Source organism: Simochromis diagramma, unplaced genomic scaffold (genome assembly GCF_900408965.1).
Source record: "Simochromis diagramma unplaced genomic scaffold, fSimDia1.1 OVJJ01000802.1, whole genome shotgun sequence".
Classification (NCBI taxonomy): domain Eukaryota; kingdom Metazoa; phylum Chordata; class Actinopteri; order Cichliformes; family Cichlidae; genus Simochromis; species Simochromis diagramma.
Window position 1 is genome coordinate 22,645,416 of NW_024387492.1, and position 12,011 is coordinate 22,657,426.

At 41.8% G+C, this 12,011-nt stretch overlaps 1 protein-coding gene across 6 annotated transcripts in view; it reads left to right on the top strand.

Annotated features, from left to right (window-relative positions):
* The first annotated feature begins 6,996 nt into the window (after nucleotides 1-6,996).
* myo6a (myosin VIa) overlaps nucleotides 6,997-12,011 on the top strand; it is a 158,789-nt gene continuing 153,774 nt past the window's right edge. For 4 of the 6 annotated variants that reach the window (XM_040017657.1, XM_040017658.1, XM_040017659.1 and 1 more), the window contains exon 1: nucleotides 6,997-7,194. The gene's annotated coding sequence lies outside the window, so the exon portion shown is untranslated. The remainder of the gene's footprint in view (nucleotides 7,195-12,011) is intronic. The other 2 variants (XM_040017656.1, XM_040017661.1) reach the window with 2 other exon arrangements.

The following is a 12,011-nucleotide window of genomic DNA, read 5'->3' on the forward strand; positions in this document are numbered from 1 at the left end:
TTCTCATTTGTTTCCTCAGCCACAACATCGACACCCACCGTCACAGCGCGGACCGCCGGTCAGCTGATCCGGGCTCCAGCTTCAGGTGGAGGTTTGGTTTGAGCGTCATGTGGGAGGGGTGTAAATGTAGCAGGAAAATATCCTCCGAGCTACGTGCTGTTGATATACAGTGGCTTGCCAAAGTATTCGGCCCCCTTGAACTTTTCCACCTTTTGTCACATTACAGCCACAAACATGAATCAATTTTAGTGGAATTCCACATGAAAGACCAACACAAAGTGGTGTACACGTGAGAAGTGGAACGAAAATCATACATGATTCCAAACATTTTTTACAAATAAATACGTGAAAAGTGGGGTGTGTGTGTAATTATTCAGCCCCCTGAGTCAATACTTTGTAGAACCACCTTTTGCTGCAATTACAGCTGCCAGTCTTTTAGGGTATGTCTCTACCAGCTTTGCACATCTACAGACTGAAATCCTTGCCCATTCTTCTTTGCAAAACAGCTCCAGCTCAGTCAAATTAGATGGACAGCGTTTGTGAACAGCAGTTTTCAGATCTTGCCACAGATTCTCGATTGGATTTAGACACCAGACAGGTCAGGGATAAAGTTATTGAGAAATTTAAAGCAGGCTTAGGCTACAAAAAGATTTCCCAAGCCTTGATCATCCCACGGAGCACTGTTCAATCATTCAGAAATGGAAGGACTATGGCACAACTGTAAACCTACCAGGACAAGGCCGTCCACCTAAACTCACAGGCCGAACAAGGAGAGCGCTGATCAGAAATGCAGCCAAGAGGCCCATGGTGTCTCTGGACAAGCTGCAGAGATCTACAGCTCAGGTGGGGGAATCTGTCCATAGGACAACTATTAGTCGTGCACTGCACAAAGTTGGCCTTTATGGAAGAAAGCAAGAAGAAAGCCATTGTTGACAGAAAACCATAAGAAGTCCCGTTTGCAGTTTGCCACAAGCCATGTGGGGGACACAGCAAACATGTGGAAGAAGGTGCTCTGGTCAGATGAGACTAAAATGGAACTTTTTGGACAAAAATGCAAAACGCTATGTGTGGCGGAAAAATAATACTGCACATCACTCTGAACACACCATCCCCACTGTCAAATATGGTGGTGGCAGCATCATGCTCTGGGGGTGCTTCTCTTCAGCAGGGACAGGGAAGCTGGTCAGAGTTGATGGGAAGATGGATGGAGCCAAATACAGGACAACCTTGGAAGAAAACCTGTTGGAGTCTGCAAAAGACTTGAGACTGGGGCGGAGGTTCACCTTCCAGCAGGACAACGACCCTAAACATAAAGCCAGGGCAACAATGGAATGGTTTAAAACAAAACGCATCCATGTGTTAGAATGGCCCAGTCAAAGTCCAGATCTAAATCCAATCGAGAGTCTGTGGCAAGATCTGAAAACTGCTGTTCACAAACGCTGTCCATCTAATCTGACTGAGCTGGAGCTGTTTTGCAAAAAAGAATGGGCAAGAATTTCAGTCTGTAGATGTGCAAAGCTGGTAGAGACATACCCTAAAAGACTGGCAGCTGTAATTGCAGCAAAAGGTGGTTCTAAAAAGTATTTACTCAGGGGGCTGAATAATTACGCACACCCCACTTTGCAGTTATTTATTTGTGTAAAATGTTTGGAATCATGTATGATTTTCGTTCCACTTCTCACGTGTACACCACTTTGTGTTGGTCTTTCACGTGGAATTCCAATAAAATTGATTCATGTTTGTGGCTGTAATGTGACAAAATGTGGAAAAGTTCAAGGGGGCCGAATACTTTGGCAAGCCACTGTAAGTGAAATGAAGCAGGTATGTCAAACATCGACTCATCTCTGCTTCATTTTGCTCTGAATTTTGTTTTCACCAATGTTTGGAGTTTTCTGTGACCATCTACCTGAATGTCTTCCTTGACCTGCACATTTTGTTTACGTTTGCTCTAAATTTCAAAAAGAGCTGACACACACTATACCCTGTCTTCATGTTAGATTGTTCCTGGGCCAGCAGAAAGGATAATGTCCTGTTACAGTCTGCAGGCGCTCCCTTAACTGTACACTGTTTTGAATATTTACATTTGTGCAGGTATTTGTTTTAATGATGCAAATCGCATGGTCACTAATTATTTCCTCTACTATAAATTAAAATCTGAGAATTTGTTAAAAGAGTTGAATGAAAATCCTCCAGATGAGGCGTCTGAAGCCACCAACGCTCACGGTTTGCTGGTAAACTCTAGACCAGGGGTGTCTAACTCCAGGCCTCGCAAGCCAATGTCCTCCAGGTTTTAGATATCACCCTGAGTCAACACACCTGAATCAAATGATTAGTTCATTACCAGGCCTCTGGATAACTTCAAGAAATGTTGAGGAGGTAATTTAGCCATTTAAATGTTTCCTTGAACCAACACAGCTGATTTAAATGGCTAAATTAGCTCCTTAACATGTCCTGAAGTTCTCCAGAGGCCTGGTAACGAACTAATCATGTGATTCAGGTGTGTTGACCCAAGGTGAGATCTAAAACCCGCAGGACACCGGCCCTCGAGCCCTGGAATTGCCCACCACTGAACTAGCCGATTAAGGAGCTGCTTCAGTCCTGGCTGTTTCATCTGGGCCGCCTAGATGCCGAGAGGACTTTGAACGTCTCTGTATGAACCTGCATTAATTAGTTCCCTTCATATCAGACCAATCTGTGAACCTGAGAAGCAACCCCACACATAATGCTATCACCCCCATGCTTCACAGTAAGTCTGGTGTTAACAGTGCCTGGTCTTTCCTCAGCAATAATTTAGTTCACTCCCCTAAAAATCCAAGTTTTGAATTCATCTTCAGGATTTCACGCTCAAGTCTGGAAGGTGGACGTCTCCATGTCAGGCCTCTGATGCTCAGTTAGAGGCTGTTGGGCTGTGACAAAGGCTCTTGGCTGATAATCTTGGAGTATAACGTCTTTTCCCACGACCACCAGAGTTGCTCACTGCAGCTGCATCAGCTAGTGTTAAATCCCTTGAACCAAATTAATCGCTGTAGTAATTATCCAGTGGAAGGTTCTTTCTAATTTGCTGTGTTCAGTCCTGCTGGTTATTTTATATAATGTGTTTTTTAGCAGGCGGCGTTCTTAAGAGATGTGAGATGTCCAGTTTCGACCAATCGTGGAACAGTAAAGATATTACGTCTGAACCAGAGTCAACTCCAGATGTTCTCTTCTTAATTGGATCAAGCCCCACGTCACATAAAAACACATCCATGAAGACAGGCAAACCGAACCGGTCCCGTCACCATCCTAGGAAAGTCCGGAAAGGTGACTAACTAGCTGTTTGATTCTTTTAGTTTGATATGCCAGTGACCAGAAACATCTGGACCTGCTGTGTGTCCTCACTCAGGTGTGGCTCCTCGCAGTTATCAACATGAATCAAGTTCAGTTTGTTGAAGGTCACCTGCTGCATCAGGTGGTTTGTTTGAAGCGCTGCTCTCAGCTTTCAGTTTTCTAACCAGCGTCCCATTACAGACAATAAAACATTCATGACTCCTCTGCGGTGTTTTGTCCTTCCACTTACCATGAAACCTTTACAGCATCAAAGCATTAAATATAAATTAAGTGTTTCAAGTGTTGATGGAATCCGAAGCCCTCATCATGATTGTCTTTAAGAAGATAAAACCAGCGCCTGCTTTACTTCCTGGCTTCTTTCCAGAGTTTTTAAATCAAGAGCAGTCACTCAGGCAGCTGCTCTAACAGCCTGAGCTTGTACATACAGTCTTATTATTTCAAACTTTAAATAAAGCCTCGCAGACTCGAGTCTAGCGTTTCTGACTGACACAGACTGAATACATCACATATGACCTCATCAGATGCTTTTCTGCTCTTACTGATCACTCAAAGCACTTTTCACGCATCTTTTTGTTTTATGCCCTGAAATGCTTCATCCACTTTGCATCCACACCAAACAGACACAGCTGTGGTAGGAAGCCGGAGTACCCGGAGGAAATCCAAGCCAGCACGCCAGGAAACCCGGGAGACCCCAGGTCTCATCTTGAGATCTACATCAAAGAGAAAAGAAAGCACCACAGGAGACGGCAAATACCATAAATAGACACAAACCAAAAACACTTCAAAGAGACACAAAAAGAACACAAATACACAAAGAGACATCAGTAATGACAAAGACACAAAACTACCAGAAATAGACAAAAAAAAAAAAAGACTCAAGCATCTGCATGCAATGAGTAGGCAAAAATAAGTGTATGCAAAATATTACAGAAGACATAAAACCACGTGAAAGCAGCACACATTTACCTAAACAAATATAAAATAACCATGAAACAACTTTCTACAGTTTTAAGAAGACAAAAATAATCTTAAAAGAGAAAAACACCTTGGAATGGACAGAGCAAAAGAAAAGGAAATAAAACGCCTACAAAGTAACAGAGAAACAAGATTGTAGACAAAAACTGTCTCACAACACACACAAAAATTACCAAACCAACACAAAATTACCAAAAGACACAAAAATGATAGCAAAAACAACAACGACGACGACAAAACACATCTATAAATGCATGTGAAACAAACGATTAAAACGCATCACCACAAAAACATATAAAAACAGACACACTACTGAAAGGATAAAAAAAAACAAACATAAAAACAAACATATGGAAACATCATGAAACAATTCGAAGACACAAAACAACAACAACAACAAAGCAATTCATGCACTGACTGAAAAACAACACAAACCGAGCACAAAGAAATCACCAAACTACGGAAAATGATTACAAAAATAAAACGACGTGAAATACGATGAGGCAAAAATAACCACGAAAAAGATGAAAACATTTTGTGAGAACCGCTGAAGAGACACAAAAACACACAGTCAGCATAAGATATTTGAAATGTAAGATTTTTTGTGACCAGTGTTTAGAAATAAAAACACTATTTCGTATATTTCTTTTTTTTTCTTTTTTGTGTAACATTGTCAGTTTTTCTGAGTTTTTATTCAATTATTCTTTTATTGATATAGTGAGAAATTCAGTCCAGAACAAAGAAAACGCGTCACAGAAGATTTTGGCTCATCTTTAAATCACAGACCAACTTTGACTCGAGCGACGAGAAGCGTCCTCTCAGCAAACCAAAGCACAAACTCCACAAGCATCTCAACCACCTGTGACAGCTGAGGCAACATCTGCATCTCACCTGGTGCTTACAGCTTCATTGATATGACCTGATTAATTAATGATCATCTGTATTTTACTGTATTCCATCCGAGAGTCGTGTGCTGTGAGTGTGGCAGCAGACAGATTAGCACCATTGTTGTCGTCTTTGACATTATCCCTATTAATCCTTCCTCACACACACATCTGAACGTGTAAAGAGTGGAGATGATTTTTCTACAGCCTCTGTGGGACTTCAGATTTATTCGTGTCAGAGCTTCTGCTGATTTTCCTGATTTGTCTCAGATGCTTCTGTGAGTCCCAGTTTGGAGAGTGATTTTACTCATGAAAATGAGCTTCCTGAACATGCCAGAAACAATGAAGCGAAAAACTGCAGTTCCTCTAACGGCCACATGAGGCTGATTCTAAAGGCGAGTGCATCCTCACAGAGAGAGTAAAAGCTGGACCAGAGTCACCAGTGCTGTGCCGTACTGCAAATTTGGGTTTTGATCTAGTACCAAGTAAATATCAGGCCAGTACTACCAACAGCTATACTTTAAACTTGTAAAGGCAGCTTATGTACAGGGGAGCAGCGTGTCGTGATTTATGAAATGAATAATTATGAATTTTCTGAACTCATTTTAGTGAGTACTAAATCACTGTAATTTTTACTTTCCACAGTAATTAGTTAGTACAATGAGTAGTTTTCCCTCTTCATAAAATCTCTAACAAGGATGAATAATTATTATGAGCCATCCATTTGGATGCTGCACCTCACTGTAGCTAATTTAAAACACTGAGCTGGACCTCTCATTTGGAGTTATACGACCAGTAGAAACCAGACCAGTGAGTGATGTCACGGTGGCTAAATCCATCTTTAAATACAGGCTGGGGGACCCTCAGGGCTCCGTGTTCAGTCCACTTCTTTTTTACAATGTACACAAACAACAGCAGACTTCCTGCTCAGAACTTTGATTCCTTCCTGGGATCTTATGTTTTTCACACTCTTGTTTAAAACGCAAACACCTCTAAGGGGTTTTATAATTTATAATGTAGTTTTTTAATTTTCTGTTATGTATTTGTATTTCCTAAGTCAGACTTTTTATGAGATATTTTAGTTGCTGTGTGAAACCCTGTCACAAATGCACCAGATTTAAAAAATGTTCTTTAATAAACTCTTGGCCATTGGGCTGAAGGTCATCCTCGTATTAAATATTCAATTTCAGATAAAATTTAATAAAAATTACATTTAACAATTTTTCAATGGTCACACATTTTTTTTTGTTAATTTTTAGCATTTATTTGCAAATCTTTGCTCAAATTTAAACTTTTACAAAGTCAGCAGATTTGCCCCCCCTCAATCTAAGAAACACATTTGTGATTATTTTATTAAAAATGATATGGGAACCGGGTTAAAATTAGAGTAACAGGATTGCACAAGTTATGCATTCAGCCACGTTAAGTAATATATCTATCTATCTATCTATATATCTATATATATATCTATATATATATATATTACTTGTATTTGTAGATTAAATGTGACAAAAACCAAACAAAAGAAGGAAAAAGTGGATTTATAACTTATTTTAGAAATGTTTGTCCATAGGTTTCTTTTTTTATTTATTTATTTATTTTTTACAAAGTTTACACAATAAATGTGTGTCTTAGTGTTTATTTTCAAATTAGTGGGGGACAGAAATTGTAGAATATTTTGCTTTTCTTTTTAGCATAAAAAATGAAACTATGATGTTTAAATAAAGCCCTCCCCTCCGGACAGCGGCACCTGCAGGACGGACCCCTCCGCCGGAGATTATTGGCACAGCCAGTGACGTCACGGGGCCAGTTTCCCAGGATTGCTGCGGGAGTCGGAGGCTGCTGGGCGGGGAGAGCGTGGGCCAGGTTGCCGGAGCGGATCATCTGGAGACAACCGGCACTGTGCGGCTAGTACGAGCGCTTCTTTTTCTGGAAATTTCTTTTTTTTTTTAAAACTCTGCTTCTGTAAAACAAGCTGAGGAGTCCCGGGAGTTTCCTCTGAGAGCAGGTAGGTCGTACCGGCGTGCACCGGGGAGGTTTTATCTTTACAAGCCTGGGATGTTAGCTAGCTGACGGGCTACAGGAGGAGCAGCGTCCCGGTGCTAGCAACAAGCAACCCGGGGAGGCAGTCCAGACACCGGGGACGAAAACCGTCGACACTGGGCTAAAAGCTGGCGGAGGAACTACCGAGTCCACTGGAATTTAGCGCAGTTTTCCCCTAACAGCATCCACCATCTTTATTTTTATTTTTTATTTTTTTACAATGAGTTAATATGCTTGGGTTTGTGTAGCTTTGTTGATAGGAGTTGATGCCACACTACCTTCAAAAACCTGGCCATTTAAAGTTTCTGTAACGACCAAAGGAGGGATGTACGAAAATTACAGTCTCCAATGCATATTTCGAATAATTAGGACCCTCTCTTAAATTCGGCTTACACAACAACTGCTGTGCCCCACTTTATTTCAATACAGCTTCCAACTTTTTAATGCGCTGCCATTACCACCCGATGGAGGGGTTCTGGTGGCAGGACTCAGTGTAAGAAGATGAAACAGCAAGATCAAAAAATTGGATTATTTTCGTGGAAATTTTATACACCTGCCGAATGAAAACAGGTGTCTCTCGGATTATAAAAAACGATGACTCATTGTTCATATCCAGTGTGCGTGCGTGAAAGGCAAGGCGATTCAACATGTCACCTGTTTTGAACGAGGTTCGGCCCGGCGTGAGATCGCGTTAGAACATTTGTCACAAGCCTTGTTAGGTTAGAGGGAGGTAAAAGGGGAAAGAGGCTGGCAGTTGAGATGCAGGTTCAGTGGTGCGTACATGACACGGGAGGCTGTGGTGTTGCAGCACCGATATGTCACATCTCACAACACGAGCAGGGCTGCGGCCTGCACAATGCACACTCAGCACACTGCTCCTGAGCCTGGGAGGAATCATCAATGGACATGCTTTGCATAAGAAAAAAAAGGCAGAGTGGGCGGTGGGGTCGGCCTTTGTGATATTATTGCTTGAGCGATGATGGAAGATAATGTGGCATCTTCAGGAAAGTCAGGTTGCAGAGAGGGAACGAGCCCAGGCTTTGCTCTGGTTTTATCTGTGTTGCATGATTATATAAGAGTACTCAGCTTTTATTGTGCGTTTCCTGAGCTCGTTGTTGTTGGCCTGGAGCTGCTTTGAAATCACTGTTGTGGAAATGATTATGACCCCAAATGCAGAAAACTGTGTGAATTACTCATATTTTATTCGATTTGTGATGCCCCACATTGCATATTTGTTCATGTATGAAGTTTTCAACGCCTCAGGTCCTTTTATAATAGAGCTCTGAGGTTATAGTATGCCTTTAGTTTGGGTGGAGGCCTCTTCAGCAGGAACCTCCTGATTTTCGAAGGGACTTTGACTTTTCTTTTATGGCCAGATTGCTGTATAATTTCATTATGTCACAACAGGAAATGACACTTGTTGTAAAGTGAGTTGCTCTTCCCTTCAGGAAAATGCAGGAAGTTCATGGATCAAGGTCCTCTTGACCACCTCCTGCTTTCAAACATGTCCAGTGGAAGACTAGCTTCTTTTTTCTTTTTTCTTTTTTTTTTTTAGATGTGTAACCAATATCAACAGCTGGATGGCACAAAATGTTCTTCAATTAACAACCTCAAAATCAGAAGTTATATACAAGTGTTCTGAAACTGTCCCAGGCCCCTTTGCATCCAGAAATCTAGGAAACATTTTGATGGGTGGGTAAGTAGGTAGACGGGTACATATGTAGATAGGTAGGCTGATAGATGGATAGATACGTTGGTATGTAGGTAGGTAGATTGGTAGGTTGTAGTTGGGGTACATAAGTAGATAGATGGATAGGCTGGAATTTATAGATAGATGTATATGTAGATAGCTGGGTAGGTAGACGATAGGTTAGCAGGTATGTGGGTGTAGATGGATAGCTTGGCAGGTAGGCAGATAGATGGTTAGGTTGGTTGGAGGATGGATGGATCATTAGGTTAGTAGGTAGGTAAATTGTTTAATGATTGGTAGATGGATACTGTTTTGTCCCCATGGGGAAGTCTGACTTGGACTCCAAAGCTACAACCCTGAACACATATGGACACACAGCACCAACAGACAGATTTAAATACTAAACAAACAAGAAGGAGACATCACTCAGTCTGGAATTGCCTTGCAGTGCAACCTGTGGTTGTATCAATATATCCTTGGCCAGAAGAAAGGCATTGTTCAACCTCATAGAAAGATCAGTTTGCACTGCTGAGTCTGAATTGTCTGCCTGATGGCAGAAACTCATATTGAGACTACAGAACATGGATCACGTAGTATTCTCTCTTTTTGTGGGTTGAAGACCATTGAAGATGACGATCTTTCTGCAGTTTGAATATGCATGTTAACTATATTCTCAGTGACAAAGGACATTTCTTAAACTGTGACCTGATTACACATTTTAAAGCAGCCCAATACAACTTAAAGAGATTTTGTTTTTTGTTCAGACGCAGTCTGCCATAACCTTTGAGCCAAACATCAGAAAAGCTGTATAGTTCTGCTTCTTCTTTCTTCTAATTGTTCACAGCTCGTCTGTCCCTGTTCAGCTTTCCGTTTGAATTTCTGCTTTTGCTTGTCTGTCAAAGCGCTTTGTTATCTGTGTTCTTCCAAAGGTGCTGTGTAAATAAAGTTATGCCTGGTTATTGGATTAGTTGGATGACATGTTGCTCCCTTCAGCCTTTGCTCTTAAGTAGAAAGAGTCTGTCTGGATAAAGTTGATTTCTGGCTGCAGAGCTTCCATCCTCTGTGCTATGGCTCTTGGTCAAGTGTCTTATTCGCGATAAGCTGTTTATGTGCATCTTTATCCACTTTAAGTTCTCTCGTAGACACGAGGAGGCCGAGGATTCAGGACATGATACGGCTTCGGCGGCAGACTGGGTTTAAATGTTCATGCTGGGTGTAATTTCTGTCAGTAAACACCTCTCGTGCTGTGTTGTGTTTTCCTTGCATTGTCACCCTGTGGAGGAAGCAGTTGGAGAGGTGGGAGGATAGGAAGGAATGAAGTTGTCCTTTGCCCAGTCCAGGAATCCCTGGAATATCCTGAAACGTTTAGAACGTGCAGAATCTGAGGACGTATTAGCCTCGAGTGTAATGAAGTAAGAACACAGGCTAACGCGTCACCATTTGGGCGCTTTGAACTTTTTAACAGCTGTTGGTAAATGGTGCACATATGTTGAAAAGTTGTGCAGATTTACCACCAATCAGACCTTTAAGATAACCTAAGTGTTACGGGAAGCTATTATGTAAAGTTCCATTTATTTTTCCTATAGAAATTTGAGGTACTTCCTTCCTTAAATGCTGTAGGGAACGGAGGGAATTTCTACACTCTGAGCTTATCTAAAAGTCTTACCTCGCCTCGTCTTACTTCAGATTGTGTTTGGTCAAACTCCAGCATGGCTGTAATTTCTGTTTGGTTTTTGTTTCGGTTGCTTTCTTTTCTTTTTCTGCTCTGTTCTTTCTGCCTCGTCATCACCTCAGCTCTGTGTATTTTACAAATCCGACAGCTTATTTCATGCTTAGAAGTTTGAGGCACAGTCAGAACTCATGTTTGGACAGTTGCTTCACTATAATAACTATAACCTTACTCGTCTAAGGATGCTGACTAGAGATGTACCTGCCACTTACCTAAGTAAGAAAAGACTCAGGAATCAGTCAAAATGAGCACGGTAACAGGCGAGGTTAAACTATGACCACGCCGGTACGCTGCCTGTATCTCAGTGCTGTGTGAACCTGCTGATCACAGCACCCAATAATCGAAACATGCTTTTAAAATTGCTGAAATTTGTGGCAATGTGAGCAAAGCAACGCACCTGCAATTCAGTGTGACAGTGCTTGACATCACCGCATTCGAGGTGAATTGGAGGTGAGAGCGCTGATGCCATCACCTCAAAGTGACGGGTTGCTTTTATAATGCAACAAAGCTGATTGTTAGTTTCCCACAATTAGACTTTCTTTGGCTGGGCTGGAAAAGCACATTTACTTTTACATTTTTATTTTTTTATTCCTGTGGTCTCATTTTTAAAGCACAGCTGGTCAACACTGGCTCGCCCCGGTCGGTTCCGTCTCGTTTCCCACCAGACGGGGTGGTCAGGTCGCTGTTGTGGCGATTCGCGATGTCATTTAGTCTCAAGCCTCTCTTGTCATAGTTGGTCTGACAGTATTGAACTTCACCTGTGCTCCACGTGCTGCTCACTTTATTTCATTAATGCTTCAGTTTCTTTATTGCACTGCCAGATCCAGCAAAGGGAGGATTCCAGTTAAAGAGTTGGAGGATTTGAGAATGAAGCAGTTTGTAGCTCATAGTGTCTCTGACAGGCGAGGTCGTTCAAAGTTAGCTGTTTGTCAGAAACTGTGCATTTTTTTACTTATTCCTTTCAGAGAGATTAGGTGCTAAAAATATGATCGAACTCTGTGGAAGACCCTGTGTCTACTGTCTCTACTGTGTCTGCTGTTTATACTGTGCGGCGGGCACACATCCTGACTCCGGACCTGCTCACTGATTGGCTCAGATAACACTCCAAAAGCCACGTTACATACAAACAGGACTTCCCGAACCATGACAAACCTCTTCAGCCTGCAGCAGCAGCTGATGATGATGGAGCAGCAGAGTTCATGCATATCTTGTTTCTGATGGAGATATATTAATGGTGGTGGTAGCGGCAGTGGTGGGACTCCACTACCTTCCATCAGCCTTTGTAATAAGGGGAATATGAGCTGAATTAGTCACGCCACATCGAGCAGACCACATCGCTTGTTGATGATGATGAAGAGTGTCG